This window comes from Eschscholzia californica, unplaced genomic scaffold (genome assembly GCF_041429995.1).
Source record: "Eschscholzia californica isolate CP2 unplaced genomic scaffold, dmEscCali1.0.p SCAF_5, whole genome shotgun sequence".
NCBI classification, from domain to species: domain Eukaryota; kingdom Viridiplantae; phylum Streptophyta; class Magnoliopsida; order Ranunculales; family Papaveraceae; genus Eschscholzia; species Eschscholzia californica.
The window spans coordinates 30168803-30195026 of NW_028238472.1; the positions used below are offsets into that span (position 1 = coordinate 30168803).

A 26224-nucleotide genomic window follows, 5' to 3' on the forward strand; every position below is an offset into this window, starting at 1 on the left:
ATATTACTTATTTAAGGACTCTAAATTCAATATGGGTAATTTAGGGAAATTCTTTTAGTTAGCGAACAATAAATGAAAATGCTTAATAACTTGGATCTCCCAAAAGGTCAAACAAACCGGGGAGAAGGAGTGTTTATTCTTACATCGTATCACTACAGAGTGCGTAAAAATGAGAAATAGGAGCCCGCCGATGAGAACAAGTAGTAATCAGTGTGAAATACTAACGGATGCGATCATACCAGCACTAATCCACCGGATCCCATCAGAACTCCGAAGTTAAGCGTGCTTGGGCGAGAGTAGTACTAGGATGGGTGACCTCCTGGGAAGTCCTCGTGTTGCATCCCTTTTTGCTCCTTAATTTTTTTTTCATCGTCTCGTCGGAGAGAGGGGGAAGAAAATAACCTGCCAAAGGCGTGTTAGGACCGTCGGATTTCCTAAAAAATGTTGTTTTCCGCATCATCCGTCCATTTTTCAGAATTTTGTTACAGTCGAGGAAAATATCGGACCCTTATATTATTTATTTAAGGACTCTAAATTCAATATGGGTAATTTAGGGAAATTCTTTTAGTTAGCGAACAATAAATGAAAATGCTTAATAACTTGGATCTCCCAAAAGGTCAAACAAACCGGGGAGAAGGAGTGTTTATTCTTACATCGTATCACTACAGAGTGCGTAAAAATGAGAAATAGGAGCCCGCCGATGAGAACAAGTAGTAATCAGTGTGAAATACTAACGGATGCGATCATACCAGCACTAATCCACCGGATCCCATCAGAACTCCGAAGTTAAGCGTGCTTGGGCGAGAGTAGTACTAGGATGGGTGACCTCCTGGGAAGTCCTCGTGTTGCATCCCTTTTTGCTCCTTAATTTTTTTTTTCATCGTCTCGTCGGAGAGAGGGGAAAAAAATAACCTGCCAAAGGCGGGTTAGGACCGTCGGATTTCCTAAAAAATGTAGTTTTCCGCATCATCCGTCCATTTTTCAGAATTTTGTTAAAGTCGAGGAAAATATCGGACCCTTATATTATTTATTTAAGGACTCTAAATTAGATATGGGTAATTTAGGGAAATTCTTTTAGTTAGCGAACAATAAATGAAAATGCTTAATAACATGGATCTCCCAAAAGGTCAAACAAACCGGGGAGAAGGAGTGTTTATTCTTACATCGTATCACTACAGAGTGCGTAAAAATGAGAAATATGAGCCCGCCGATGAGAACAAGTAGTAATCAGTGTGAAATACTAACGGATGCGATCATACCAGCACTAATCCACCGGATCCCATCAGAACTCCGAAGTTAAGCGTGCTTGGGCGAGAGTAGTACTAGGATGGGGGTGACCTCCTGGGAAGTCCTCGTGTTGCATCCCTTTTTGCTCCTTAATTTTTTTTTCATCGTCTCGTCGGAGAGAGGGGGAAGAAAATAACCTGCCAAAGGCGGGTTAGGACCGTCGGATTTCCTAAAAAATGTTGTTTTCCGCATCATCCGTCCATTTTTCAAAATTTTCTTAAAGTCGAGGAAAATATCGGACCCTTATATTATTTATTTAAGGACTCTAAATTCAATATGGGTAATTTAGGGAAATTCTTTTAGTTAGCGAACAATAAATGAAAATGCTTAATAACTTGGATCTCCCAAAAGGTCAAACAAACCGGGGAGAAGGAGTGTTTATTCTTACATCGTATCACTACAGAGTGCGTAAAAATGAGAAATAGGAGCCCGCCGATGAGAACAAGTAGTAATCAGTGTGAAATACTAACGGATGCGATCATACCAGCACTAATCCACCGGATCCCATCAGAACTCCGAAGTTAAGCGTGCTTGGGCGAGAGTAGTACTAGGATGGGGGTGACCTCCTGGGAAGTCCTCGTGTTGCATCCCTTTTTGCTCCTTAATTTTTTTTTCATCGTCTCGTCGGAGAGAGGAGGAAGAAAATAACCTGCTAAAGGCGGGTTAGGACCGTCGGATTTCCTAAAAAATGTTGTTTTCCGCATCATCCGTCCATTTTTCAGAATTTTGTTAAATTCGAGGAAAATATCGGACCCTTATATTATTTATTTAAGGACTCTAAATTCAATATGGGTAATTTAGGGAAATTCTTTTAGTTAGCGAACAATAAATGAAAATGCTTAATGACTTGGATCTCCCAAAAGGTAAAACAAACCGGGGAGAAGGAGTGTTTATTCTTACATCGTATCACTACAGAGTGCGTAAAAATGAGAAATAGGAGCTCGCCGATGAGAACAAGTAGTAATCAGTGTGAAATACTAACGGATGCGATTATACCAGCACTTATCCACCGGATCCCATCAGAACTCCGAAGTTAAGCGTGCTTGGGCGAGAGTAGTACTAGGATGGGGGTGACCTACTGGGAAGTCCTCGTGTTGCATCCCTTTTTGCTCCATAATTTTTTTTTCATCGTCTCGTCGGAGAAAGGGGGAAGAAAATAACCTGCCAAAGGCGGGTTAGGACCGTCGGATTTCCTAAAAAATGTTGTTTTCCGCATCATCCGTCCATTTTTCAAAATTTTGTTAAAGTCGAGGAAAATATCGGACCCTTATATTATTTATTTAAGGACTCTAAATTCAATATGGGTAATTTAGGGAAATTCTTTTAGTTAGCGAACAATAAATGAAAATGCTTAATAACTTGGATCTCCCAAAAGGTCAAACAAACTGGGGAGAAGGAGTGTTTATTCTTACATCGTATCACTACAGAGTGCGTAAAAATGAGAAATATGAGCCCGCCGATGAGAACAAGTAGTAATCAGTGTGAAATACTAACGGATGCGATCATACCAGCACTAATCCACCGGATCCCATCAGAACTCCGAAGTTAAGCGTGCTTGGGCGAGAGTAGTACTAGGATGGGGGTGACCTCCTGGGAAGTCCTCGTGTTGCATCCCTTTTTGCTCCTTAATTTTTTTTTCATCGTCTCGTCGGAGAGAGGGGGAAGAAAGTAACCTGCCAAAGGCGGGTTAGGACCGTCGGATTTCCTAAAAAATGTTGTTTTCCGCATCATCCGTCCATTTTTCAGAATTTTGTTAAAGTCGAGGAAAATATCGGACCCTTATATTATTTCTTTAAGGACTCTAAATTAGATATGGGTAATTTAGGGAAATTCTTTTAGTTAGCGAACAATAAATGAAAATGCTTAATAACATGGATCTCCCAAAAGGTCAAACAAACCGGGGAGAAGGAGTGTTTATTCTTACATCGTATCACTACAGAGTGCGTAAAAATGAGAAATATGAGCCCGCCGATGAGAACAAGTAGTAATCAGTGTGAAATACTAACGGATGCGATCATACCAGCACTAATCCACCGGATCCCATCAGAACTCCGAAGTTAAGCGTGCTTGGGCGAGAGTAGTACTAGGATGGGGGTGACCTCCTGGGAAGTCCTCGTGTTGCATCCCTTTTTGCTCCTTAATTTTTTTTTCATCGTCTCGTCGGAGAGAGGGGGAAGAAAATAACCTGCCAAAGGCGGGTTAGGACCGTCGGATTTCCTAAAAAATGTTGTTTTCCGCATCATCCGTCCATTTTTCAAAATTTTGTTAAAGTCGAGGAAAATATCGGACCCTTATATTATTTATTTAAGGACTCTAAATTCAATATGGGTAATTTAGGGAAATTCTTTTAGTTAGCGAACAATAAATGAAAATGCTTAATAACTTGGATCTCCCAAAAGGTCAAACAAACCGGGGAGAAGGAGTGTTTATTCTTACATCGTATCACTACAGAGTGCGTAAAAATGAGAAATAGGAGCCCGCCGATGAGAACAAGTAGTAATCAGTGTGAAATACTAACGGATGCGATCATACCAGCACTAATCCACCGGATCCCATCAGAACTCCGAAGTTAAGCGTGCTTGGGCGAGAGTAGTACTAGGATGGGGGTGACCTCCTGGGAAGTCCTCGTGTTGCATCCCTTTTTGCTCCTTAATTTTTTTTTCATCGTCTCGTCGGAGAGAGGAGGAAGAAAATAACCTGCTAAAGGCGGGTTAGGACCGTCGGATTTCCTAAAAAATGTTGTTTTCCGCATCATCCGTCCATTTTTCAGAATTTTGTTAAAGTCGAGGAAAATATCGGACCCTTATATTATTTATTTAAGGACTCTAAATTCAATATGGGTAATTTAGGGAAATTCTTTTAGTTAGCGAACAATAAATGAAAATGCTTAATAACTTGGATCTCCCAAAAGGTCAAACAAACCGGGGAGAAGGAGTGTTTATTCTTACATCGTATCACTACAGAGTGCGTAAAAATGAGAAATAGGAGCCCGCCGATGAGAACAAGTAGTAATCAGTGTGAAATACTAACGGATGCGATCATACCAGCACTAATCCACCGGATCCCATCAGAACTCTGAAGTTAAGCGTGCTTGGGCGAGAGTAGTACTAGGATGGGTGACCTCCTGGGAAGTCCTCGTGTTGCATCCCTTTTTGCTCCTTAATTTTTTTTTCATCGTCTCGTCGGAGAGAGTGGGAAGAAAATAACCTGTCAAAGGCGGGTTAGGACCGTCGGATTTCCTAAAAAATGTTGTTTTCCGCATCATCCGTCCATTTTTCAGAATTTTGTTAAAATCGAGGAAAATATCGGACCCTTATATTATTTATTTAAGGACTCTAAATTCAATATGGGTAATTTAGGGAAATTCTTTTAGTTAGCGAACAATAAATGAAAATGCTTAATAACTTGGATCTCCCAAAAGGTCAAACAAACCGGGGAGAAGGAGTGTTTATTCTTACATCGTATCACTACAGAGTGCGTAAAAATGAGAAATAGGAGCCCGCCGATGAGAACAAGTAGTAATCAGTGTGAAATACTAACGGATGCGATCATACCAGCACTAATCCACCGGATCCCATCAGAACTCTGAAGTTAAGCGTGCTTGGGCGAGAGTAGTACTAGGATGGGTGACCTCCTGGGAAGTCCTCGTGTTGCATCCCTTTTTGCTCCTTAATTTTTTTTTTCATCGTCTCGTCGGAGAGAGGGGGAAGAAAATAACCTGTCAAAGGCGGGTTAGGACCGTCGGATTTCCTAAAAAATGTTGTTTTCCGCATCATCCGTCCATTTTTCAGAATTTTGTTAAAATCGAGGAAAATATCGGACCCTTATATTATTTATTTAAGGACTCTAAATTCAATATGGGTAATTTAGGGAAATTCTTTTAGTTAGCGAACAATAAATGAAAATGCTTAATAACTTGGATCTCCCAAAAGGTCAAACAAACCGGGGAGAAGGAGTGTTTATTCTTACATCGTATCACTACAGAGTGCGTAAAAATGAGAAATAGGAGCCCGTCGATGAGAACAAGTAGTAATCAGTGTGAAATACTAACGGATGCGATCATACCAGCACTAATCCACCGGATCCCATCAGAACTCTGAAGTTAAGCGTGCTTGGGCGAGAGTAGTACTAGGATGGGTGACCTCCTGGGAAGTCCTCGTGTTGCATCCCTTTTTGCTCCTTAATTTTTTTTTCATCGTCTCGTCGGAGAGAGGGGGAAGAAAATAACCTGTCAAAGGCGGGTTAGGACCGTCGGATTTCCTAAAAAATGTTGTTTTCCGCATCATCCGTCCATTTTTCAGAATTTTGTTAAAGTCGAGGAAAATATCGGACCCTTATATTATTTATTTAAGGACTCTAAATTAGATATGGGTAATTTAGGGAAATTCTTTTAGTTAGCGAACAATAAATGAAAATCCTTAATAACATGGATCTCCCAAAAGGTCAAACAAACCGGGGAGAAGGAGTGTTTATTCTTACATCGTATCACTACAGAGTGCGTAAAAATGAGAAATAAGAGCCCGCCGATGAGAACAAGTAGTAATCAGTGTGAAATACTAACGGATGCGATCATACCAGCACTAATCCACCGGATCCCATCAGAACTCCGAAGTTAAGCGTGCTTGGGCGAGAGTAGTACTAGGATGGGGGTGACCTCCTGGGAAGTCCTCGTGTTGCATCCCTTTTTGCTCCTTAATTTTTTTTTCATCGTCTCGTCGGAGAGAGGGGGAAGAAAATTACCTGCCAAAGGCGGGTTAGGACCGTCGGATTTCCTAAAAAATGTTGTTTTCCGCATCATCCGTCCATTTTTCAGAATTTTGTTAAAGTCGAGGAAAATATCGGACCCTTATATTATTTATTTAAGGACTCTAAATTCAATATGGGTAATTTAGGGAAATTCTTTTAGTTAGCGAACAATAAATGAAAATGCTTAATAATTTGGATCTCCCAAAAGGTCAAACAAACCGGGGAGAAGGAGTGTTTATTCTTACATCGTATCACTACAGACTGCGTAAAAATGAGAAATAGGAGCCCGCCGATGAGAACAAGTAGTAATCAGTGTGAAATACTAACGGATGCGATCATACCAGCACTAATCCACCGGATCCCATTAGAACTCCGAAGTTAAGCGTGCTTGGGCGAGAGTAGTACTAGGATGGGGGTGACCTACTGGGAAGTCCTCGTGTTGCATCCCTTTTTGCTCCTTAATTTTTTTTTCATCGTCTCGTCGGAGAGAGGGGGAAGAAAATAACCTGTCAAAGGCGGGTTAGGACCGTCGGATTTCCTAAAAAATGTTGTTTTCCGCATCATCCGTCCATTTTTCAGAATTTTGTTAAAGTCGAGGAAAATATCGGACCCTTATATTATTTATTTAAGGACTCTAAATTAGATATGGGTAATTTAGGGAAATTCTTTTAGTTAGCGAACAATAAATGAAAATCCTTAATAACATGGATCTCCCAAAAGGTCAAACAAACCGGGGAGAAGGAGTGTTTATTCTTACATCGTATCACTACAGAGTGCGTAAAAATGAGAAATAAGAGCCCGCCGATGAGAACAAGTAGTAATCAGTGTGAAATACTAACGGATGCGATCATACCAGCACTAATCCACCGGATCCCATCAGAACTCCGAAGTTAAGCGTGCTTGGGCGAGAGTAGTACTAGGATGGGGGTGACCTCCTGGGAAGTCCTCGTGTTGCATCCCTTTTTGCTCCTTAATTTTTTTTTCATCGTCTCGTCGGAGAGAGGGGGAAGAAAATTACCTGCCAAAGGCGGGTTAGGACCGTCGGATTTCCTAAAAAATGTTGTTTTCCGCATCATCCGTCCATTTTTCAGAATTTTGTTAAAGTCGAGGAAAATATCGGACCCTTATATTATTTATTTAAGGACTCTAAATTCAATATGGGTAATTTAGGGAAATTCTTTTAGTTAGCGAACAATAAATGAAAATGCTTAATAATTTGGATCTCCCAAAAGGTCAAACAAACCGGGGAGAAGGAGTGTTTATTCTTACATCGTATCACTACAGACTGCGTAAAAATGAGAAATAGGAGCCCGCCGATGAGAACAAGTAGTAATCAGTGTGAAATACTAACGGATGCGATCATACCAGCACTTATCCACCGGATCCCATCAGAACTCCGAAGTTAAGCGTGCTTGGGCGAGAGTAGTACTAGGATGGGGGTGACCTACTGGGAAGTCCTCGTGTTGCATCCCTTTTTGCTCCTTAATTTTTTTTTCATCGTCTCGTCGGAGAGAGGGGGAAGAAAATAACCTGCCAAAGGCGGGTTAGGACCGTCGGATTTCCTAAAAAATGTTGTTTTCCACATCATCCGTCCATTTTTCAGAATTTTGTTAAAGTCGAGGAAAATATCGGACCCTTATATTATTTATTTAAGGACTCTAAATTCAATATGGGTAATTTAGGGAAATTCTTTTAGTTAGCGAATAATAAATGAAAATGCTTAATAACTTGGATCTCCCAAAAGGTCAAACAAACCGGGGAGAAGGAGTGTTTATTCTTGCATCGTATCACTACAGAGTGCGTAAAAATGAGAAATAGGAGCCCGCCGATGAGAACAAGTAGTAATCAGTGTGAAATACTAACGGATGCGATCATACCAGCACTAATCCACCAGATCCCATCAGAACTCCGAAGTTAAGCGTGCTTGGGCGAGAGTAGTACTAGGATGGGGGTGACCTCTTGGGAAGTCCTCGTGTTGCATCCCTTTTTGCTCCTTAATTTTTTTTTCATCGTCTCGTCGGAGAGAGGGGGAAGAAAATAACCTGCCAAAGGCGGGTTAGGACCGTCGGATTTCCTAAAAAATGTTGTTTTCCGCATCATCCGTCCATTTTTCAGAATTTTGTTAAAGTCGAGGAAAATATCGGACCCTTATATTATTTATTAAAGGACTCTAAATTCAATATGGGTAATTTAGGGAAATTCTTTTAGTTAGCGAACAATAAATGAAAATGCTTAATAACTTGGATCTCCCAAAAGGTCAAACAAACCGGGGAGAAGGAGTGTTTATTCTTACATCGTATCACTACAGAGTGCGTAAAAATGAGAAATATGAGCCCGCCGATGAGAACAAGTAGTAATCAGTGTGAAATACTAACGGATGCGATCATACCAGCACTAATCCACCGGATCCCATCAGAACTCCGAAGTTAAGCGTGCTTGGGCGAGAGTAGTACTAGGATGGGGGTGACCTCCTGGGAAGTCCTCGTGTTGCATCCCTTTTTGCTCCTTAATTTTTTTTTCATCGTCTCGTCGGAGAGAGGGGGAAGAAAATAACCTGCCAAAGGCGGGTTAGGACCGTCGGATTTCCTAAAAAATGTTGTTTTCCGCATCATCCGTCCATTTTTCAAAATTTTGTTAAAGTCGAGGAAAATATCGGACCCTTATATTATTTATTTAAGGACTCTAAATTCAATATGGGTAATTTAGGGAAATTCTTTTAGTTAGCGAACAATAAATGAAAATGCTTAATAACTTGGATCTCCCAAAAGGTCAAACAAACCGGGGAGAAGGAGTGTTTATTCTTACATCGTATCACTACAGAGTGCGTAAAAATGAGAAATATGAGCCCGCCGATGAGAACAAGTAGTAATCAGTGTGAAATACTAACGGATGCGATCATACCAGCACTAATCCACCGGATCCCATCAGAACTCCGAAGTTAAGCGTGCTTGGGCGAGAGTAGTACTAGGATGGGGGTGACCTCCTGGGAAGTCCTCGTGTTGCATCCCTTTTTGCTCCTTAATTTTTTTTTCATCGTCTCGTCGGAGAGAGGGGGAAGAAAGTAACCGGCCAAAGGCGGGTTAGGACCGTCGGATTTCCTAAAAAATGTTGTTTTCCGCATCATCCGTCCATTTTTCAGAATTTTGTTAAAGTCGAGGAAAATATCGGACCCTTATATTATTTATTTAAGGACTCTAAATTAGATATGGGTAATTTAGGGAAATTCTTTTAGTTAGCGAACAATAAATGAAAATGCTTAATAACATGGATCTCCCAAAAGGTCAAACAAACCGGGGAGAAGGAGTGTTTATTCTTACATCGTATCACTACAGAGTGCGTAAAAATGAGAAATAAGAGCCCGCCGATGAGAACAAGTAGTAATCAGTGTGAAATACTAACGGATGCGATCATACCAGCACTAATCCACCGGATCCCATCAGAACTCCGAAGTTAAGCGTGCTTGGGCGAGAGTAGTACTAGGATGGGGGTGACCTCCTGGGAAGTCCTCGTGTTGCATCCCTTTTTGCTCCTTAATTTTTTTTTTCATCGTCTCGTCGGAGAGAGGGGGAAGAAAATTACCTGCCAAAGGCGGGTTAGGACCGTCGGATTTCCTAAAAAATGTTGTTTTCCGCATCATCCGTCCATTTTTCAGAATTTTGTTAAAGTCGAGGAAAATATCGGACCCTTATATTATTTATTTAAGGACTCTAAATTCAATATGGGTAATTTAGGGAAATTCTTTTAGTTAGCGAACAATAAATGAAAATGCTTAATAACTTGGATCTCCCAAAAGGTCAAACAAACCGGGGAGAAGGAGTGTTTATTCTTACATCGTATCACTACAGAGTGCGTAAAAATGAGAAATAGGAGCCCGCCGATGAGAACAAGTAGTAATCAGTGTGAAATACTAACGGATGCGATCATACCAGCACTAATCCACCGGATCCCATCAGAACTCTGAAGTTAAGCGTGCTTGGGCGAGAGTAGTACTAGGATGGGTGACCTCCTGGGAAGTCCTCGTGTTGCATCCCTTTTTGCTCCTTAATTTTTTTTTCATCGTCTCGTCGGAGAGAGGGGGAAGAAAATAACCTGTCAAAGGCGGGTTAGGACCGTCGGATTTCCTAAAAAATGTTGTTTTCCGCATCATCCGTCCATTTTTCAGAATTTTGTTAAAATCGAGGAAAATATCGGACCCTTATATTATTTATTTAAGGACTCTAAATTCAATATGGGTAATTTAGGGAAATTCTTTTAGTTAGCGAACAATAAATGAAAATGCTTAATAACTTGGATCTCCCAAAAGGTCAAACAAACCGGGGAGAAGGAGTGTTTATTCTTACATCGTATCACTACAGAGTGCGTAAAAATGAGAAATAGGAGCCCGCCGATGAGAACAAGTAGTAATCAGTGTGAAATACTAACGGATGCGATCATACCAGCACTTATCCACCGGATCCCATCAGAACTCCGAAGTTAAGCGTGCTTGGGCGAGAGTAGTACTAGGATGGGGGTGACCTACTGGGAAGTCCTCGTGTTGCATCCCTTTTTGCTCCTTAATTTTTTTTTCATCGTCTCGTCGGAGAAAGGGGGAAGAAAATAACCTGCCAAAGGCGGGTTAGGACCGTCGGATTTCCTAAAAAATGTTGTTTTCCGCATCATCCGTCCATTTTTCAGAATTTTGTTAAAGTCGAGGAAAATATCGGACCCTTATATTATTTATTTAAGGACTCTAAATTCAATATGGGTAATTTAGGGAAATTCTTTTAGTTAGCGAACAATAAATGAAAATGCTTAATAACTTGGATCTCCCAAAAGGTCAAACAAACCGGGGAGAAGAAGTGTTTATTCTTACATCGTATCACTACAGAGTGCGTAAAAATGAGAAATAGGAGCCCGCCGATGAGAACAAGTAGTAATCAGTGTGAAATACTAACGGATGCGATCATACCAGCACTAATCCACCGGATCCCATCAGAACTCTGAAGTTAAGCGTGCTTGGGCGAGAGTAGTACTAGGATGGGTGACCTCCTGGGAAGTCCTCGTGTTGCATCCCTTTTTGCTCCTTAATTTTTTTTTCATCGTCTCGTCGGAGAGAGGGGGAAGAAAATAACCTGTCAAAGGCGGGTTAGGACCGTCGGATTTCCTAAAAAATGTTGTTTTCCGCATCATCCGTCCATTTTTCAGAATTTTGTTAAAATCGAGGAAAATATCGGACCCTTATATTATTTATTTAAGGACTCTAAATTCAATATGGGTAATTTAGGGAAATTCTTTTAGTTCGCGAACAATAAATGAAAATGCTTAATAACTTGGATCTCCCAAAAGGTCAAACAAACCGGGGAGAAGGAGTGTTTATTCTTACATCGTATCACTACAGAGTGCGTAAAAATGAGAAATAGGAGCCCGCCGATGAGAACAAGTAGTAATCAGTGTGAAATACTAACGGATGCGATCATACCAGCACTAATCCACCGGATCCCATCAGAACTCTGAAGTTAAGCGTGCTTGGGCGAGAGTAGTACTAGGATGGGTGACCTCCTGGGAAGTCCTCGTGTTGCATCCCTTTTTGCTCCTTAATTTTTTTTTCATCGTCTCGTCGGAGAGAGGGGGAAGAAAATTACCTGCCAAAGGCGGGTTAGGACCGTCGGATTTCCTAAAAAATGTTGTTTTCCGCATCATCCGTCCATTTTTCAGAATTTTGTTAAAGTCGAGGAAAATATCGGACCCTTATATTATTTATTTAAGGACTCTAAATTCAATATGGGTAATTTAGGGAAATTATTTTAGTTAGCGAACAATAAATGAAAATGCTTAATAACTTGGATCTCCCAAAAGGTCAAACAAACCGGGGAGAAGGAGTGTTTATTCTTACATCGTATCACTACAGACTGCGTAAAAATGAGAAATAGGAGCCCGCCGATGAGAACAAGTAGTAATCAGTGTGAAATACTAACGGATGCGATCATACCAGCACTAATCCACCGGATCCCATCAGAACTCTGATGTTAAGCGTGCTTGGGCGAGAGTAGTACTAGGATGGGTGACCTCCTGGGAAGTCCTCGTGTTGCATCCCTTTTTGCTCCTTAATTTTTTTTTCATCGTCTCGTCGGAGAGAGGGGGAAGAAAATAACCTGTCAAAGGCGGGTTAGGACCGTCGGATTTCCTAAAAAATGTTGTTTTCCGCATCATCCGTCTATTTTTCAGAATTTTGTTAAAATCGAGGAAAATATCGGACCCTTATATTATTTATTTAAGGACTCTAAATTCAATATGGGTAATTTAGGGAAATTCTTTTAGTTAGCGAACAATAAATGAAAATGCTTAATAACTTGGATCTCCCAAAAGGTCAAACAAACCGGGGAGAAGGAGTGTTTATTCTTACATCGTATCACTACAGAGTGCGTAAAAATGAGAAATAGGAGCCCGCCGATGAGAACAAGTAGTAATCAGTGTGAAATACTAACGGATGCGATCATACCAGCACTTATCCACCGGATCCCATCAGAACTCCGAAGTTAAGCGTGCTTGGGCGAGAGTAGTACTAGGATGGGGGTGACCTACTGGGAAGTCCTCGTGTTGCATCCCTTTTTGCTCCTTAATTTTTTTTTCATCGTCTCGTCGGAGAAAGGGGGAAGAAAATAACCTGCCAAAGGCGGGTTAGGACCGTCGGATTTCCTAAAAAATGTTGTTTTCCGCATCATCCGTCCATTTTTCAGAATTTTGTTAAAGTCGAGGAAAATATCGGACCCTTATATTATTTATTTAAGGACTCTAAATTCAATATGGGTAATTTAGGGAAATTCTTTTAGGTAGCGAACAATAAATGAAAATGCTTAATAACTTGGATCTCCCAAAAGGTCAAACAAACCGGGGAGAAGGAGTGTTTATTCTTACATCGTATCACTACAGAGTGCGTAAAAATGAGAAATAGGAGCCCGCCGATGAGAACAAGTAGTAATCAGTGTGAAATACTAACGGATGCGATCATACCAGCACTAATCCACCGGATCCCATCAGAACTCTGAAGTTAAGCGTGCTTGGGCGAGAGTAGTACTAGGATGGGTGACCTCCTGGGAAGTCCTCGTGTTGCATCCCTTTTTGCTCCTTAATTTTTTTTTCATCGTCTCGTCGGAGAGAGGGGGAAGAAAATAACCTGTCAAAGGCGGGTTAGGACCGTCGGATTTCCTAAAAAATGTTGTTTTCCGCATCATCCGTCCATTTTTCAGAATTTTGTTAAAATCGAGGAAAATATCGGACCCTTATATTATTTATTTAAGGACTCTAAATTCAATATGGGTAATTTAGGGAAATTCTTTTAGTTAGCGAACAATAAATGAAAATGCTTAATAACTTGGATCTCCCAAAAGGTCAAACAAACCGGGGAGAAGGAGTGTTTATTCTTACATCGTATCACTACAGAGTGCGTAAAAATGAGAAATAGGAGCCCGCCGATGAGAACAAGTAGTAATCAGTGTGAAATACTAACGGATGCGATCATACCAGCACTAATCCACCGGATCCCATCAGAACTCTGAAGTTAAGCGTGCTTGGGCGAGAGTAGTACTAGGATGGGTGACCTCCTGGGAAGTCCTCGTGTTGCATCCCTTTTTGCTCCTAAATTTTTTTTTCATCGTCTCGTCGGAGAGAGGGGGAAGAAAATAACCTGTCAAAGGCGGGTTAGGACCGTCGGATTTCCTAAAAAATGTTGTTTTCCGCATCATCCGTCCATTTTTCAGAATTTTGTTAAAGTCGAGGAAAATATCGGACCCTTATATTATTTATTTAAGGACTCTAAATTAGATATGGGTAATTTAGGGAAATTCTTTTAGTTAGCGAACAATAAATGAAAATGCTTAATAACATGGATCTCCCAAAAGGTCAAACAAACCGGGGAGAAGGAGTGTTTATTCTTACATCGTATCACTACAGAGTGCGTAAAAATGAGAAATAAGAGCCCGCCGATGAGAACAAGTAGTAATCAGTGTGAAATACTAACGGATGCGATCATACCAGCACTAATCCACCGGATCCCATCAGAACTCCGAAGTTAAGCGTGCTTGGGCGAGAGTAGTACTAGGATGGGGGTGACCTCCTGGGAAGTCCTCGTGTTGCATCCCTTTTTGCTCCTTAATTTTTTTTTCATCGTCTCGTCGGAGAGAGGGGGAAGAAAATTACCTGCCAAAGGCGGGTTAGGACCGTCGGATTTCCTAAAAAATGTTGTTTTCCGCATCATCCGTCCATTTTTCAGAATTTTGTTAAAGTCGAGGAAAATATCGGACCCTTATATTATTTATTTAAGGACTCTAAACTCAATATGGGTAATTTAGGGAAATTCTTTTAGTTAGCGAACAATAAATGAAAATGCTTAATAATTTGGATCTCCCAAAAGGTCAAACAAACCGGGGAGAAGGAGTGTTTATTCTTACATCGTATCACTACAGACTGCGTAAAAATGAGAAATAGGAGCCCGCCGATGAGAACAAGTAGTAATCAGTGTGAAATACTAACGGATGCGATCATACCAGCACTTATCCACCGGATCCCATCAGAACTCCGAAGTTAAGCGTGCTTGGGCGAGAGTAGTACTAGGATGGGGGTGACCTACTGGGAAGTCCTCGTGTTGCATCCCTTTTTGCTCCTTAATTTTTTTTTTCATCGTCTCGTCGTAGAGAGGGGGAAGAAAATAACCTGCCAAAGGCGGGTTAGGACCGTCGGATTTCCTAAAAAATGTTGTTTTCCACATCATCCGTCCATTTTTCAGAATTTTGTTAAAGTCGAGGAAAATATCGGACCCTTATATTATTTATTTAAGGACTCTAAATTCAATATGGGTAATTTAGGGAAATTCTTTTAGTTAGCGAACAATAAATGAAAATGCTTAATAACTTGGATCTCCCAAAAGGTCAAACAAACCGGGGAGAAGGAGTGTTAATTCTTACATCGTATCACTACAGAGTGCGTAAAAATGAGAAATATGAGCCCGCCGATGAGAACAAGTAGTAATCAGTGTGAAATACTAACGGATGCGATCATACCAGCACTAATCCACCGGATCCCATCAGAACTCCGAAGTTAAGCGTGCTTGGGCGAGAGTAGTACTAGGATGGGGGTGACCTCCTGGGAAGTCCTCGTGTTGCATCCCTTTTTGCTCCTTAATTTTTTTTTCATCGTCTCGTCGGAGAGAGGGGGAAGAAAATAACCTGCCAAAGGCGGGTTAGGACCGTCGGATTTCCTAAAAAATGTTGTTTTCCGCATCATCCGTCCATTTTTCAAAATTTTGTTAAAGTCGAGGAAAATATCGGACCCTTATATTATTTATTTAAGGACTCTAAATTCAATATGGGTAATTTAGGGAAATTCTTTTAGTTAGCGAACAATAAATGAAAATGCTTAATAACTTGGATCTCCCAAAAGGTCAAACAAACCGGGGAGAAGGAGTGTTTATTCTTACATCGTATCACTACAGAGTGCGTAAAAATGAGAAATATGAGCCCGCCGATGAGAACAAGTAGTAATCAGTGTGAAATACTAACGGATGCGATCATACCAGCACTAATCCACCGGATCCCATCAGAACTCCGAAGTTAAGCGTGCTTGGGCGAGAGTAGTACTAGGATGGGGGTGACCTCCTGGGAAGTCCTCGTGTTGCATCCCTTTTTGCTCCTTAATTTTTTTTTCATCGTCTCGTCGGAGAGAGGGGGAAGAAAGTAACCTGCCAAAGGCGGGTTAGGACCGTCGGATTTCCTAAAAAATGTTGTTTTCCGCATCATCCGTCCATTTTTCAGAATTTTGTTAAAGTCGAGGAAAATATCGGACCCTTATATTATTTATTTAAGGACTCTAAATTAGATATGGGTAATTTAGGGAAATTCTTTTAGTTAGCGAACAATAAATGAAAATGCTTAATAATTTGGATCTCCCAAAAGGTCAAACAAACCGGGGAGAAGGAGTGTTTATTCTTACATCGTATCACTACAGACTGCGTAAAAATGAGAAATAGGAGCCCGCCGATGAGAACAAGTAGTAATCAGTGTGAAATACTAACGGATGCGATCATACCAGCACTTATCCACCGGATCCCATCAGAACTCCGAAGTTAAGCGTGCTTGGGCGAGAGTAGTACTAGGATGGGGGTGACCTACTGGGAAGTCCTCGTGTTGCATCCCTTTTTGCTCCTTAATTTTTTTTTCATCGTCTCGTCGGAGAGAGGGGGAAGAAAATAACCTGCCAAAGGCGGGTTAAGACCGTCGGATTTCCTAAAAAATGTTGTTTTCCACATCATCCGTCCATTTTTCAGAATTTTGTTAAAGTCGAGGAAAATATCGGACCCTTATATTATTTATTTAAGGACTCTAAATTCAATATGGGTAATTTAGGGAAATTCTTTTAGTTAGCGAATAATAAATGAAAATGCTTAATAACTTGGATCTCCCAAAAGGTCAAACAAACCGGGGAGAAGGAGTGTTTATTCTTACATCGTATCACTACAGAGTGCGTAAAAATGAGAAATAGGAGCCCGCCGATGAGAACAAGTAGTAATCAGTGTGAAATACTAACGGATGCGATCATACCAGCACTAATCCACCAGATCCCATCAGAACTCCGAAGTTAAGCGTGCTTGGGCGAGAGTAGTACTAGGATGGGGGTGACCTCTTGGGAAGTCCTCGTGTTGCATCCCTTTTTGCTCCTTAATTTTTTTTTCATCGTCTCGTCGGAGAGAGGGGGAAGAAAATAACCTGCCAAAGGCGGGTTAGGACCGTCGGATTTCCTAAAAAATGTTGTTTTCCGCATCATCCGTCCATTTTTCAGAATTTTGTTAAAGTCGAGGAAAATATCGGACCCTTATATTATTTATTAAAGGACTCTAAATTCAATATGGGTAATTTAGGGAAATTCTTTTAGTTAGCGAACAATAAATGAAAATGCTTAATAACTTGGATCTCCCAAAAGGTCAAACAAACCGGGGAGAAGGAGTGTTTATTCTTACATCGTATCACTACAGAGTGCGTAAAAATGAGAAATATGAGCCCGCCGATGAGAACAAGTAGTAATCAGTGTGAAATACTAACGGATGCGATCATACCAGCACTAATCCACCGGATCCCATCAGAACTCCGAAGTTAAGCGTGCTTGGGCGAGAGTAGTACTAGGATGGGGGTGACCTCCTGGGAAGTCCTCGTGTTGCATCCCTTTTTGCTCCTTAATTTTTTTTTCATCGTCTCGTCGGAGAGAGGGGGAAGAAAATAACCTGCCAAAGGCGGGTTAGGACCGTCGGATTTCCTAAAAAATGTTGTTTTCCGCATCATCCGTCCATTTTTCAAAATTTTGTTAAAGTCGAGGAAAATATCGGACCCTTATATTATTTATTTAAGGACTCTAAATTCAATATGGGTAATTTAGGGAAATTCTTTTAGTTAGCGAACAATAAATGAAAATGCTTAATAACTTGGATCTCCCAAAAGGTCAAACAAACCGGGGAGAAGGAGTGTTTATTCTTACATCGTATCACTACAGAGTGCGTAAAAATGAGAAATATGAGCCCGCCGATGAGAACAAGTAGTAATCAGTGTGAAATACTAACGGATGCGATCATACCAGCACTAATCCACCGGATCCCATCAGAACTCCGAAGTTAAGCGTGCTTGGGCGAGAGTAGTACTAGGATGGGGGTGACCTCCTGGGAAGTCCTCGTGTTGCATCCCTTTTTGCTCCTTAATTTTTTTTTCATTGTCTCGTCGGAGAGAGGGGGAAAAAAGTAACCTGCCAAAGGCGGGTTAGGACCGTCGGATTTCCTAAAAAATGTTGTTTTCCGCATCATCCGTCCATTTTTCAGAATTTTGTTAAAGTCGAGGAAAATATCGGACCCTTATATTATTTATTTAAGGACTCTAAATTAGATATGGGTAATTTAGGGAAATTCTTTTAGTTAGCGAACAATAAATGAAAATGCTTAATAACATGGATCTCCCAAAAGGTCAAACAAACCGGGGAGAAGGAGTGTTTATTCTTACATCGTATCACTACAGAGTGCGTAAAAATGAGAAATAAGAGCCCGCCGATGAGAACAAGTAGTAATCAGTGTGAAATACTAACGGATGCGATCATACCAGCACTAATCCACCGGATCCCATCAGAACTCCGAAGTTAAGCGTGCTTGGGCGAGAGTAGTACTAGGATGGGGGTGACCTCCTGGGAAGTCCTCGTGTTGCATCCCTTTTTGCTCCTTAATTTTTTTTTCATTGTCTCGTCGGAGAGAGGGGGAAGAAAATTACCTGCCAAAGGCGGGTTAGGACCGTCGGATTTCCTAAAAAATGTTGTTTTCCGCATCATCCGTCCATTTTTCAGAATTTTGTTAAAGTCGAGGAAAATATCGGACCCTTATATTATTTATTTAAGGACTCTAAATTCAATATGGGTAATTTAGGGAAATTCTTTTAGTTAGCGAACAATAAATGAAAATGCTTAATAATTTGGATCTCCCAAAAGGTCAAACAAACCGGGGAGAAGGAGTGTTTATTCTTACATCGTATCACTACAGACTGCGTAAAAATGAGAAATAGGAGCCCGCCGATGAGAACAAGTAGTAATCAGTGTGAAATACTAACGGATGCGATCATACCAGCACTTATCCACCGGATCCCATCAGAACTCCGAAGTTAAGCGTGCTTGGGCGAGAGTAGTACTAGGATGGGGGTGACCTACTGGGAAGTCCTCGTGTTGCATCCCTTTTTGCTCCTTAATTTTTTTTTCATCGTCTCGTCGGAGAGAGGGGGAAGAAAATAACCTGCCAAAGGCGGGTTAGGACCGTCGGATTTCCTAAAAAATGTTGTTTTCCACATCATCCGTCCATTTTTCAGAATTTTGTTAAAGTCTAGGAAAATATCGGACCCTTATATTATTTATTTAAGGACTCTAAATTCAATATGGGTAATTTAGGGAAATTCTTTTAGTTAGCGAATAATAAATGAAAATGCTTAATAACTTGGATCTCCCAAAAGGTCAAACAAACCGGGGAGAAGGAGTGTTTATTCTTACATCGTATCACTACAGAGTGCGTAAAAATGAGAAATAGGAGCCCGCCGATGAGAACAAGTAGTAATCAGTGTGAAATACTAACGGATGCGATCATACCAGCACTAATCCACCGGATCCCATCAGAACTCCGAAGTTAAGCGTGCTTGGGCGAGAGTAGTACTATGATGGGTGGCCTCCTGGGAAGTCCTCGTGTTGCATCCCTTTTTGCTCCTTAATTTTTTTTTCATCGTCTCGTCGGAGAGAGGGGGAAGAAAATAACCTGCCAAAGGCGGGTTAGGACCGTCGGATTTCCTAAAAAAAGTTGTTTTACGCATCATCCGTCCATTTTTCAGAATTTTGTTAAAGTCGAGGAAAATATCGGACCCTTATATTATTTATTTAACTACTCTAAATTCGATATGGGTAATTTAGGGAAATTCTTTTAGTTAGCGAACAATAAATGAAAATACTTAATAACTTGGATCTCCCAAAAGGTCAAACAAACCGGGGAGAAGGAGTGTTTATTCTTACATCGTATCACTACAGACTGCGTAAAAATGAGAAATAGGAGCCCGCCGATGAGAACAAGTAGTAATCAGTGTGAAATACTAACGGATGCGATCATACCAGCACTTATCCACCGGATCCCATCAGAACTCCGAAGTTAAGCGTGCTTGGGCGAGAGTAGTACTAGGATGGGGGTGACCTACTGGGAAGTCCTCGTGTTGCATCCCTTTTTGCTCCTTAATTTTTTTTTCATCGTCTCGTCGGAGAGAGGGGGAAGAAAATAACCTGCCAAAGGCGGGTTAGGACCGTCGGATTTCCTAAAAAATGTTGTTTTCCACATCATCCGTCCATTTTTCAGAATTTTGTTAAAGTCTAGGAAAATATCGGACCCTTATATTATTTATTTAAGGACTCTAAATTCAATATGGGTAATTTAGGGAAATTCTTTTAGTTAGCGAATAATAAATGAAAATGCTTAATAACTTGGATCTCCCAAAAGGTCAAACAAACCGGGGAGAAGGAGTGTTTATTCTTACATCGTATCACTACAGAGTGCGTAAAAATGAGAAATAGGAGCCCGCCGATGAGAACAAGTAGTAATCAGTGTGAAATACTAACGGATGCGATCATACCAGCACTAATCCACCGGATCCCATCAGAACTCCGAAGTTAAGCGTGCTTGGGCGAGAGTAGTACTATGATGGGTGGCCTCCTGGGAAGTCCTCGTGTTGCATCCCTTTTTGCTCCTTAATTTTTTTTTCATCGTCTCGTCGGAGAGAGGGGGAAGAAAATAACCTGCCAAAGGCGGGTTAGGACCGTCGGATTTCCTAAAAAAAGTTGTTTTACGCATCATCCGTCCATTTTTCAGAATTTTGTTAAAGTCGAGGAAAATATCGGACCCTTATATTATTTATTTAACTACTCTAAATTCGATATGGGTAATTTAGGGAAATTCTTTTAGTTAGCGAACAATAAATGAAAATACTTAATAACTTGGATCTCCCAAAAGGTCAAACAAACCGGGGAGAAGGAGTGTTTATTCTTACATCGTATCACTACAGAGTGCGTAAAAATGAGAAATAGGAGCCCGCCTATGAGAACAAGTAGTAATCAGTGTGAAATACTAACGGATGCGATCATACCAGCACTAATCCACCGGATCCCATCAGAACTCCGAAGTTAAGCGTGCTTGGGCGAGAGTAGTACTAGGATGGGGGTGACCTCCTGGGAAGTCCTCGTGTTCCATCCCTTTTTGCACCTTAATTTTTTTTTCATCGTCTCGTCGGAGAGAGGGGGAAGAAAATAACCTGCCAAAGGCGGGTTAGGACCGTCGGATTTCCTAAAAAATGTTGTTTTCCGCATCATCCGTCCATTTTTCAGAATTTTGTTAAAATCGAGGAAAATATCGGACCCTTATATTATTTATTTAAGGACTCTAAATTCAATATGGGTAATTTAGGGAAATTCTTTTAGTTAGCGAACAATAAATGAAAATGCTTAATAACTTGGATCTCCCAAAAGGTCAAACAATCCGGGGAGAAGGAGTGTTTATTCTTACATCATATCACTACAGAGTGCGTAAAAATGAGAAATAGGAGCCCGCCGATGAGAACAAGTAGTAATCAGTGTGAAATACTAACGGATGCGATCATACCAGCACTAATCCACCGGATCCTATCAGAACTCCGAAGTTAAGCGTGCTTGGGCGAGAATAGTACTAGGATGGGGGTGACCTCCTGGGAAGTCCTCGTGTTGCATCCCTTTTTGCTCCTTAATTTTTTTTTCATCGTCTCGTCGGAGAGAGGGGGAAGAAAATAACCTGCCAAAGGCGGGTTAGGACCGTCGGATTTCCTAAAAAATGTTGTTTTCCGCATCATCCGTCCATTTTTCAGAATTTTGTTAAAGTCGAGGAAAATATCGGACCCTTATATTATTTATTTAAGGACTCTAAATTCAATATGGGTAATTTAGGGAAATTCTTTTAGTTAGCGAACAATAAATGAAAATGCTTAATAACTTGGATCTCCCAAAAGGTCAAACAATCCGGGGAGAAGGAGTGTTTATTCTTACATCGTATCACTACAGAGTGCGTAAAAATGAGAAATAGGAGCCCGCCGATGAGAACAAGTAGTAATCAGTGTGAAATACTAACGGATGCGATCATACCAGCACTAATCCACCGGATCCCATCAGAACTCCGAAGTTAAGCGTGCTTGGGCGAGAGTAGTACTAGGATGGGGGTGACCTCCTGGGAAGTCCTCGTGTTGCATCCCTTTTTGCTCCTTAATTTTTTTTTCATCGTCTCGTCGGAGAGAGGGGGAAGAAAATAACCTGCCAAAGGCGGGTTAGGACCGTCGGATTTCCTAAAAATGTTGTTTTCCGCATCATCCGTCCATTTTTCAGAATTTTGTTAAAGTCGAGGAAAATATCGGACCCTTATATTATTTATTTAAGGACTCTAAATTCAATATGGGTAATTTAGGGAAATTCTTTTATTTAGCGAACAATAAATGAAAATGCTTAATAACTTGGATCTCCCAAAAGGTCAAACAATCCGGGGAGAAGGAGTGTTTATTCTTATATCGTATCACTACAGAGTGCGTAAAAATGAGAAATAGGAGCCCGCCGATGAGAACAAGTAGTAATCAGTGTGAAATACTAACAGATGCGATCATACCAGCACTAATCCACCGGATCCCATCAGAACTCCGAAGTTAAGCGTGCTTGGGCGAGAGTAGTACTAGGATGGGGGTGACCTCCTGGGAAGTCCTCGTGTTGCATCCCTTTTTGCTCCTTAATTTTTTTTTCATCGTCTCGTCGGAGAGAGGGGGAAGAAAATAACCTGCCAAAGGCGGGTTAGGACCGTCGGATTTCCTAAAAAATGTTGTTTTCCGCATCATCCGTCCATTTTTCAGAATTTTGTTAAAGTCGAGGAAAATATCGGACCCTTATATTATTTATTTAAGGACTCTAAATTCAATATGGGTAATTTAGGGAAATTCTTTTAGTTAGCGAACAATAAATGAAAATGCTTAATAACTTGGATCTCCCAAAAGGTCAAACAATCCGGGGAGAAGGAGTGTTTATTCTTACATCGTATCACTACAGAGTGCGTAAAAATGAGAAATAGGAGCCCGCCGATGAGAACAAGTAGTAATCAGTGTAAAATACTAACGGATGCGATCATACCAGCACTAATCCACCGGATCCTATCTGAACTCCGAAGTTAAGCGTGCTTGGGCGAGAGTAGTACTAGGATGGGGGTGACCTCCTGGGAAGTCCTCGTGTTGCATCCCTTTTTGCTCCTTAATTTTTTTTTCATCGTCTCGCCGGAGAGAGGGGGAAGAAAATAACCTGCCAAAGGGGGGTTAGGACCGTCGGATTTCCTAAAAAATGTTGTTTTCCGCATCATCCGTCCATTTTTCAGAATTTTGTTAAAGTCGAGGAAAATATCGGACCCTTATATTATTTATTCAAGGACTCTAAATTCAATATGGGTAATTTAGGAAAATTCTTTTAGTTAGCGAACAATAAATGAAAATGCTTAATAACTTGGATCTCCCAAAAGGTCAAACAATCCGGGGAGAAGGAGTGTTTATTCTTACATCGTATCACTACAGAGTGCGTAAAAATGAGAAATAGGAGCCCGCCGATGAGAACAAGTAGTAATCAGTGTGAAATACTAACGGATGCGATCATACCAGCACTAATCCACCGGATCCCATCAGAACTCCGAAGTTAAGCGTGCTTGGGCGAGAGTAGTACTAGGATGGGGGTGACCTCCTGGGAAGTCCTCGTGTTGCATCCCTTTTTGCTCCTTAATTTTTTTTTTCATCGTCTCGTCGGAGAGAGGGGGAAGGAAATAACCTGCCAAAGGCGGGTTAGGACCGTCGGATTTCCAAAAAAATGTTGTTTTCCGCATCATCCGTCCATTTTTCAGAATTTTGTTAAATTCGAGGAAAATATCGGACCCTTATATTATTTATTTAAGGACTCTAAATTCAATATGGGTAATTTAGGGAAATTCTTTTAGTTAGCGAATAATAAATGAAAATGCTTAATAACTTGGATCTCCCAAAAGGTCAAACAAACCGGGGAGAAGGAGTGTTTATTCTTACATCGTATCACTACAGAGTGCGTAAAAATGAGAAATAGGAGCCCGCCGATGAGAACAAGTAGTAATCAGTGTGAAATACTAACGGATGCGATCATACCAGCACTAATCCACCAGATCCCATCAGAACTCCGAAGTTAAGCGTGCTTGGGCGAGAGTAGTACTAGGATGGGGGTGACCTCTTGGGAAGTCCTCGTGTTGCATCCCTTTTTGCTCCTTAATTTTTTTTTCATCGTCTCGTCGGAGAGAGGGGGAAGAAAATAACCTGCCAAAGGCGGGTTAGGACCGTCGGATTTCCTAAAAAATGTTGTTTTCCGCATCATCCGTCCATTTTTCAGAATTTTGTTAAAGTCGAGGAAAATATCGGACCCTTATATTATTTATTAAAGGACTCTAAATTCAATATGGGTAATTTAGGGAAATTCTTTTAGTTAGCGAACAATAAATGAAAATGCTTAATAACTTGGATCTCCCAAAAGGTCAAACAAACCGGGGAGAAGGAGTGTTTATTCTTACATCGTATCACTACAGAGTGCGTAAAAATGAGAAATATGAGCCCGCCGATGAGAACAAGTAGTAATCAGTGTGAAATACTAACGGATGCGATCATACCAGCACTAATCCACCGGATCCCATCAGAACTCCGAAGTTAAGCGTGCTTGGGCGAGAGTAGTACTAGGATGGGGGTGACCTCCTGGGAAGTCCTCGTGTTGCATCCCTTTTTGCTCCTTAATTTTTTTTTCATCGTCTCGTCGGAGAGAGGGGGAAGAAAATAACCTGCCAAAGGCGGGTTAGGACCGTCGGATTTCCTAAAAAATGTTGTTTTCCGCATCATCCGTCCATTTTTCAAAATTTTGTTAAAGTCGAGGAAAATATCGGACCCTTATATTATTTATTTAAGGACTCTAAATTCAATATGGGTAATTTAGGGAAATTCTTTTAGTTAGCGAACAATAAATGAAAATGCTTAATAACTTGGATCTCCCAAAAGGTCAAACAAACCGGGGAGAAGGAGTGTTTATTCTTACATCGTATCACTACAGAGTGCGTAAAAATGAGAAATATGAGCCCGCCGATGAGAACAAGTAGTAATCAGTGTGAAATACTAACGGATGCGATCATACCAGCACTAATCCACCGGATCCCATCAGAACTCCGAAGTTAAGCGTGCTTGGGCGAGAGTAGTACTAGGATGGGGGTGACCTCCTGGGAAGTCCTCGTGTTGCATCCCTTTTTGCTCCTTAATTTTTTTTTCATTGTCTCGTCGGAGAGAGGGGGAAAAAAGTAACCTGCCAAAGGCGGGTTAGGACCGTCGGATTTCCTAAAAAATGTTGTTTTCCGCATCATCCGTCCATTTTTCAGAATTTTGTTAAAGTCGAGGAAAATATCGGACCCTTATATTATTTATTTAAGGACTCTAAATTAGATATGGGTAATTTAGGGAAATTCTTTTAGTTAGCGAACAATAAATGAAAATGCTTAATAACATGGATCTCCCAAAAGGTCAAACAAACCGGGGAGAAGGAGTGTTTATTCTTACATCGTATCACTACAGAGTGCGTAAAAATGAGAAATAGGAGCCCGCCGATGAGAACAAGTAGTAATCAGTGTGAAATACTAACGGATGCGATCATACCAGCACTAATCCACCGGATCCTATCAGAACTCCGAAGTTAAGCGTGCTTGGGCGAGAATAGTACTAGGATGGGGGTGACCTCCTGGGAAGTCCTCGTGTTGCATCCCTTTTTGCTCCTTAATTTTTTTTTCATCGTCTCGTCGGAGAGAGGGGGAAGAAAATAACCTGCCAAAGGCGGGTTAGGACCGTCGGATTTCCTAAAAAATGTTGTTTTCCGCATCATCCGTCCATTTTTCAGAATTTTGTTAAAGTCGAGGAAAATATCGGACCCTTATATTATTTATTTAAGGACTCTAAATTCAATATGGGTAATTTAGGGAAATTCTTTTAGTTAGCGAACAATAAATGAAAATGCTTAATAACTTGGATCTCCCAAAAGGTCAAACAATCCGGGGAGAAGGAGTGTTTATTCTTACATCGTATCACTACAGACTGCGTAAAAATGAGAAATAGGAGCCCGCCGATGAGAACAAGTAGTAATCAGTGTGAAATACTAACGGATGCGATCATACCAGCACTAATCCACCGGATCCCATCAGAACTCCGAAGTTAAGCGTGCTTGGGCGAGAGTAGTACTAGGATGGGGGTGACCTCCTGGGAAGTCCTCGTGTTGCATCCCTTTTTGCTCCTTAATTTTTTTTTCATCGTCTCGTCGGAGAGAGGGGGAAGAAAATAACCTGCCAAAGGCGGGTTAGGACCGTCGGATTTCCTAAAAATGTTGTTTTCCGCATCATCCGTCCATTTTTCAGAATTTTGTTAAAGTCGAGGAAAATATCGGACCCTTATATTATTTATTTAAGGACTCTAAATTCAATATGGGTAATTTAGGGAAATTCTTTTATTTAGCGAACAATAAATGAAAATGCTTAATAACTTGGATCTCCCAAAAGGTCAAACAATCCGGGGAGAAGGAGTGTTTA

General features: G+C 40.9%; 50 non-coding genes and 1 pseudogene across 50 annotated transcripts; all 51 read left to right on the plus strand.

Moving 5' to 3' along the window:
* The first annotated feature begins 225 nt into the window (after positions 1-225).
* LOC147538381 (5S ribosomal RNA) lies at positions 226-344 on the plus strand. Its single transcript, XR_015226803.1, has one exon. It is a non-coding gene; the product is annotated as a 5S ribosomal RNA (ribosomal RNA).
* Positions 345-735: 391 nt separating this feature from the next.
* Positions 736-854, plus strand: LOC147538382 (5S ribosomal RNA). Its single transcript, XR_015226813.1, has one exon. It is a non-coding gene; the product is annotated as a 5S ribosomal RNA (ribosomal RNA).
* Positions 855-1245: 391 nt separating this feature from the next.
* LOC147538383 (5S ribosomal RNA) lies at positions 1246-1366 on the plus strand. Its single transcript, XR_015226592.1, has one exon. It is a non-coding gene; the product is annotated as a 5S ribosomal RNA (ribosomal RNA).
* Positions 1367-1757: 391 nt separating this feature from the next.
* Positions 1758-1878, plus strand: LOC147538384 (5S ribosomal RNA). The gene has a single exon (XR_015226593.1). It is a non-coding gene; the product is annotated as a 5S ribosomal RNA (ribosomal RNA).
* A 391-nt stretch (positions 1879-2269) lies between these two features.
* LOC147538385 (5S ribosomal RNA) lies at positions 2270-2390 on the plus strand. Its single transcript, XR_015226767.1, has one exon. It is a non-coding gene; the product is annotated as a 5S ribosomal RNA (ribosomal RNA).
* Positions 2391-2781: 391 nt separating this feature from the next.
* Positions 2782-2902, plus strand: LOC147538386 (5S ribosomal RNA). Its single transcript, XR_015226594.1, has one exon. It is a non-coding gene; the product is annotated as a 5S ribosomal RNA (ribosomal RNA).
* Positions 2903-3293: 391 nt separating this feature from the next.
* LOC147538387 (5S ribosomal RNA) lies at positions 3294-3414 on the plus strand. Its single transcript, XR_015226595.1, has one exon. It is a non-coding gene; the product is annotated as a 5S ribosomal RNA (ribosomal RNA).
* Positions 3415-3805: 391 nt separating this feature from the next.
* Positions 3806-3926, plus strand: LOC147538388 (5S ribosomal RNA). Its single transcript, XR_015226596.1, has one exon. It is a non-coding gene; the product is annotated as a 5S ribosomal RNA (ribosomal RNA).
* A 391-nt stretch (positions 3927-4317) lies between these two features.
* On the plus strand, positions 4318-4436 carry LOC147538389 (5S ribosomal RNA). The gene has a single exon (XR_015226475.1). It is a non-coding gene; the product is annotated as a 5S ribosomal RNA (ribosomal RNA).
* Positions 4437-4827: 391 nt separating this feature from the next.
* Positions 4828-4946, plus strand: LOC147538390 (5S ribosomal RNA). Its single transcript, XR_015226476.1, has one exon. It is a non-coding gene; the product is annotated as a 5S ribosomal RNA (ribosomal RNA).
* Positions 4947-5338: 392 nt separating this feature from the next.
* On the plus strand, positions 5339-5457 carry LOC147538391 (5S ribosomal RNA). The gene has a single exon (XR_015226477.1). It is a non-coding gene; the product is annotated as a 5S ribosomal RNA (ribosomal RNA).
* A 391-nt stretch (positions 5458-5848) lies between these two features.
* LOC147538392 (5S ribosomal RNA) lies at positions 5849-5969 on the plus strand. Its single transcript, XR_015226597.1, has one exon. It is a non-coding gene; the product is annotated as a 5S ribosomal RNA (ribosomal RNA).
* Positions 5970-6360: 391 nt separating this feature from the next.
* On the plus strand, positions 6361-6481 carry LOC147538393 (5S ribosomal RNA). The gene has a single exon (XR_015226687.1). It is a non-coding gene; the product is annotated as a 5S ribosomal RNA (ribosomal RNA).
* A 391-nt stretch (positions 6482-6872) lies between these two features.
* Positions 6873-6993, plus strand: LOC147538394 (5S ribosomal RNA). The gene has a single exon (XR_015226598.1). It is a non-coding gene; the product is annotated as a 5S ribosomal RNA (ribosomal RNA).
* A 391-nt stretch (positions 6994-7384) lies between these two features.
* Positions 7385-7505, plus strand: LOC147538395 (5S ribosomal RNA). Its single transcript, XR_015226722.1, has one exon. It is a non-coding gene; the product is annotated as a 5S ribosomal RNA (ribosomal RNA).
* Positions 7506-7896: 391 nt separating this feature from the next.
* LOC147538396 (5S ribosomal RNA) lies at positions 7897-8017 on the plus strand. The gene has a single exon (XR_015226752.1). It is a non-coding gene; the product is annotated as a 5S ribosomal RNA (ribosomal RNA).
* A 391-nt stretch (positions 8018-8408) lies between these two features.
* LOC147538397 (5S ribosomal RNA) lies at positions 8409-8529 on the plus strand. The gene has a single exon (XR_015226600.1). It is a non-coding gene; the product is annotated as a 5S ribosomal RNA (ribosomal RNA).
* A 391-nt stretch (positions 8530-8920) lies between these two features.
* LOC147538398 (5S ribosomal RNA) lies at positions 8921-9041 on the plus strand. The gene has a single exon (XR_015226601.1). It is a non-coding gene; the product is annotated as a 5S ribosomal RNA (ribosomal RNA).
* Positions 9042-9432: 391 nt separating this feature from the next.
* LOC147538399 (5S ribosomal RNA) lies at positions 9433-9553 on the plus strand. Its single transcript, XR_015226602.1, has one exon. It is a non-coding gene; the product is annotated as a 5S ribosomal RNA (ribosomal RNA).
* A 392-nt stretch (positions 9554-9945) lies between these two features.
* Positions 9946-10064, plus strand: LOC147538400 (5S ribosomal RNA). The gene has a single exon (XR_015226478.1). It is a non-coding gene; the product is annotated as a 5S ribosomal RNA (ribosomal RNA).
* A 391-nt stretch (positions 10065-10455) lies between these two features.
* Positions 10456-10576, plus strand: LOC147538401 (5S ribosomal RNA). The gene has a single exon (XR_015226723.1). It is a non-coding gene; the product is annotated as a 5S ribosomal RNA (ribosomal RNA).
* Positions 10577-10967: 391 nt separating this feature from the next.
* Positions 10968-11086, plus strand: LOC147538402 (5S ribosomal RNA). The gene has a single exon (XR_015226479.1). It is a non-coding gene; the product is annotated as a 5S ribosomal RNA (ribosomal RNA).
* A 391-nt stretch (positions 11087-11477) lies between these two features.
* Positions 11478-11596, plus strand: LOC147538403 (5S ribosomal RNA). The gene has a single exon (XR_015226480.1). It is a non-coding gene; the product is annotated as a 5S ribosomal RNA (ribosomal RNA).
* A 391-nt stretch (positions 11597-11987) lies between these two features.
* Positions 11988-12106, plus strand: LOC147538404 (5S ribosomal RNA). Its single transcript, XR_015226508.1, has one exon. It is a non-coding gene; the product is annotated as a 5S ribosomal RNA (ribosomal RNA).
* A 391-nt stretch (positions 12107-12497) lies between these two features.
* On the plus strand, positions 12498-12618 carry LOC147538405 (5S ribosomal RNA). Its single transcript, XR_015226724.1, has one exon. It is a non-coding gene; the product is annotated as a 5S ribosomal RNA (ribosomal RNA).
* Positions 12619-13009: 391 nt separating this feature from the next.
* Positions 13010-13128, plus strand: LOC147538406 (5S ribosomal RNA). Its single transcript, XR_015226481.1, has one exon. It is a non-coding gene; the product is annotated as a 5S ribosomal RNA (ribosomal RNA).
* A 391-nt stretch (positions 13129-13519) lies between these two features.
* LOC147538407 (5S ribosomal RNA) lies at positions 13520-13638 on the plus strand. The gene has a single exon (XR_015226482.1). It is a non-coding gene; the product is annotated as a 5S ribosomal RNA (ribosomal RNA).
* A 391-nt stretch (positions 13639-14029) lies between these two features.
* On the plus strand, positions 14030-14150 carry LOC147538408 (5S ribosomal RNA). The gene has a single exon (XR_015226603.1). It is a non-coding gene; the product is annotated as a 5S ribosomal RNA (ribosomal RNA).
* Positions 14151-14541: 391 nt separating this feature from the next.
* LOC147538409 (5S ribosomal RNA) lies at positions 14542-14662 on the plus strand. Its single transcript, XR_015226725.1, has one exon. It is a non-coding gene; the product is annotated as a 5S ribosomal RNA (ribosomal RNA).
* Positions 14663-15054: 392 nt separating this feature from the next.
* LOC147538410 (5S ribosomal RNA) lies at positions 15055-15175 on the plus strand. The gene has a single exon (XR_015226604.1). It is a non-coding gene; the product is annotated as a 5S ribosomal RNA (ribosomal RNA).
* Positions 15176-15566: 391 nt separating this feature from the next.
* On the plus strand, positions 15567-15687 carry LOC147538411 (5S ribosomal RNA). The gene has a single exon (XR_015226605.1). It is a non-coding gene; the product is annotated as a 5S ribosomal RNA (ribosomal RNA).
* A 391-nt stretch (positions 15688-16078) lies between these two features.
* LOC147538412 (5S ribosomal RNA) lies at positions 16079-16199 on the plus strand. Its single transcript, XR_015226726.1, has one exon. It is a non-coding gene; the product is annotated as a 5S ribosomal RNA (ribosomal RNA).
* Positions 16200-16590: 391 nt separating this feature from the next.
* Positions 16591-16711, plus strand: LOC147538413 (5S ribosomal RNA). The gene has a single exon (XR_015226753.1). It is a non-coding gene; the product is annotated as a 5S ribosomal RNA (ribosomal RNA).
* A 391-nt stretch (positions 16712-17102) lies between these two features.
* On the plus strand, positions 17103-17223 carry LOC147538414 (5S ribosomal RNA). The gene has a single exon (XR_015226606.1). It is a non-coding gene; the product is annotated as a 5S ribosomal RNA (ribosomal RNA).
* A 391-nt stretch (positions 17224-17614) lies between these two features.
* Positions 17615-17735, plus strand: LOC147538415 (5S ribosomal RNA). Its single transcript, XR_015226607.1, has one exon. It is a non-coding gene; the product is annotated as a 5S ribosomal RNA (ribosomal RNA).
* Positions 17736-18126: 391 nt separating this feature from the next.
* On the plus strand, positions 18127-18247 carry LOC147538416 (5S ribosomal RNA). The gene has a single exon (XR_015226608.1). It is a non-coding gene; the product is annotated as a 5S ribosomal RNA (ribosomal RNA).
* Positions 18248-18638: 391 nt separating this feature from the next.
* On the plus strand, positions 18639-18759 carry LOC147538417 (5S ribosomal RNA). The gene has a single exon (XR_015226727.1). It is a non-coding gene; the product is annotated as a 5S ribosomal RNA (ribosomal RNA).
* Positions 18760-19150: 391 nt separating this feature from the next.
* LOC147538418 (5S ribosomal RNA) lies at positions 19151-19269 on the plus strand. Its single transcript, XR_015226484.1, has one exon. It is a non-coding gene; the product is annotated as a 5S ribosomal RNA (ribosomal RNA).
* Positions 19270-19660: 391 nt separating this feature from the next.
* LOC147538419 (5S ribosomal RNA) lies at positions 19661-19781 on the plus strand. The gene has a single exon (XR_015226728.1). It is a non-coding gene; the product is annotated as a 5S ribosomal RNA (ribosomal RNA).
* Positions 19782-20172: 391 nt separating this feature from the next.
* LOC147538420 (5S ribosomal RNA) lies at positions 20173-20291 on the plus strand. The gene has a single exon (XR_015226485.1). It is a non-coding gene; the product is annotated as a 5S ribosomal RNA (ribosomal RNA).
* A 391-nt stretch (positions 20292-20682) lies between these two features.
* On the plus strand, positions 20683-20803 carry LOC147538421 (5S ribosomal RNA; annotated as a pseudogene).
* A 391-nt stretch (positions 20804-21194) lies between these two features.
* LOC147538422 (5S ribosomal RNA) lies at positions 21195-21315 on the plus strand. Its single transcript, XR_015226773.1, has one exon. It is a non-coding gene; the product is annotated as a 5S ribosomal RNA (ribosomal RNA).
* A 391-nt stretch (positions 21316-21706) lies between these two features.
* Positions 21707-21827, plus strand: LOC147538423 (5S ribosomal RNA). Its single transcript, XR_015226609.1, has one exon. It is a non-coding gene; the product is annotated as a 5S ribosomal RNA (ribosomal RNA).
* A 390-nt stretch (positions 21828-22217) lies between these two features.
* Positions 22218-22338, plus strand: LOC147538424 (5S ribosomal RNA). The gene has a single exon (XR_015226689.1). It is a non-coding gene; the product is annotated as a 5S ribosomal RNA (ribosomal RNA).
* A 391-nt stretch (positions 22339-22729) lies between these two features.
* LOC147538425 (5S ribosomal RNA) lies at positions 22730-22850 on the plus strand. Its single transcript, XR_015226731.1, has one exon. It is a non-coding gene; the product is annotated as a 5S ribosomal RNA (ribosomal RNA).
* Positions 22851-23241: 391 nt separating this feature from the next.
* LOC147538426 (5S ribosomal RNA) lies at positions 23242-23362 on the plus strand. The gene has a single exon (XR_015226611.1). It is a non-coding gene; the product is annotated as a 5S ribosomal RNA (ribosomal RNA).
* A 392-nt stretch (positions 23363-23754) lies between these two features.
* LOC147538427 (5S ribosomal RNA) lies at positions 23755-23875 on the plus strand. Its single transcript, XR_015226755.1, has one exon. It is a non-coding gene; the product is annotated as a 5S ribosomal RNA (ribosomal RNA).
* Positions 23876-24266: 391 nt separating this feature from the next.
* LOC147538428 (5S ribosomal RNA) lies at positions 24267-24387 on the plus strand. The gene has a single exon (XR_015226612.1). It is a non-coding gene; the product is annotated as a 5S ribosomal RNA (ribosomal RNA).
* A 391-nt stretch (positions 24388-24778) lies between these two features.
* LOC147538429 (5S ribosomal RNA) lies at positions 24779-24899 on the plus strand. The gene has a single exon (XR_015226613.1). It is a non-coding gene; the product is annotated as a 5S ribosomal RNA (ribosomal RNA).
* A 391-nt stretch (positions 24900-25290) lies between these two features.
* Positions 25291-25411, plus strand: LOC147538430 (5S ribosomal RNA). The gene has a single exon (XR_015226774.1). It is a non-coding gene; the product is annotated as a 5S ribosomal RNA (ribosomal RNA).
* A 391-nt stretch (positions 25412-25802) lies between these two features.
* On the plus strand, positions 25803-25923 carry LOC147538431 (5S ribosomal RNA). The gene has a single exon (XR_015226614.1). It is a non-coding gene; the product is annotated as a 5S ribosomal RNA (ribosomal RNA).
* Positions 25924-26224: the final 301 nt, after the last annotated feature.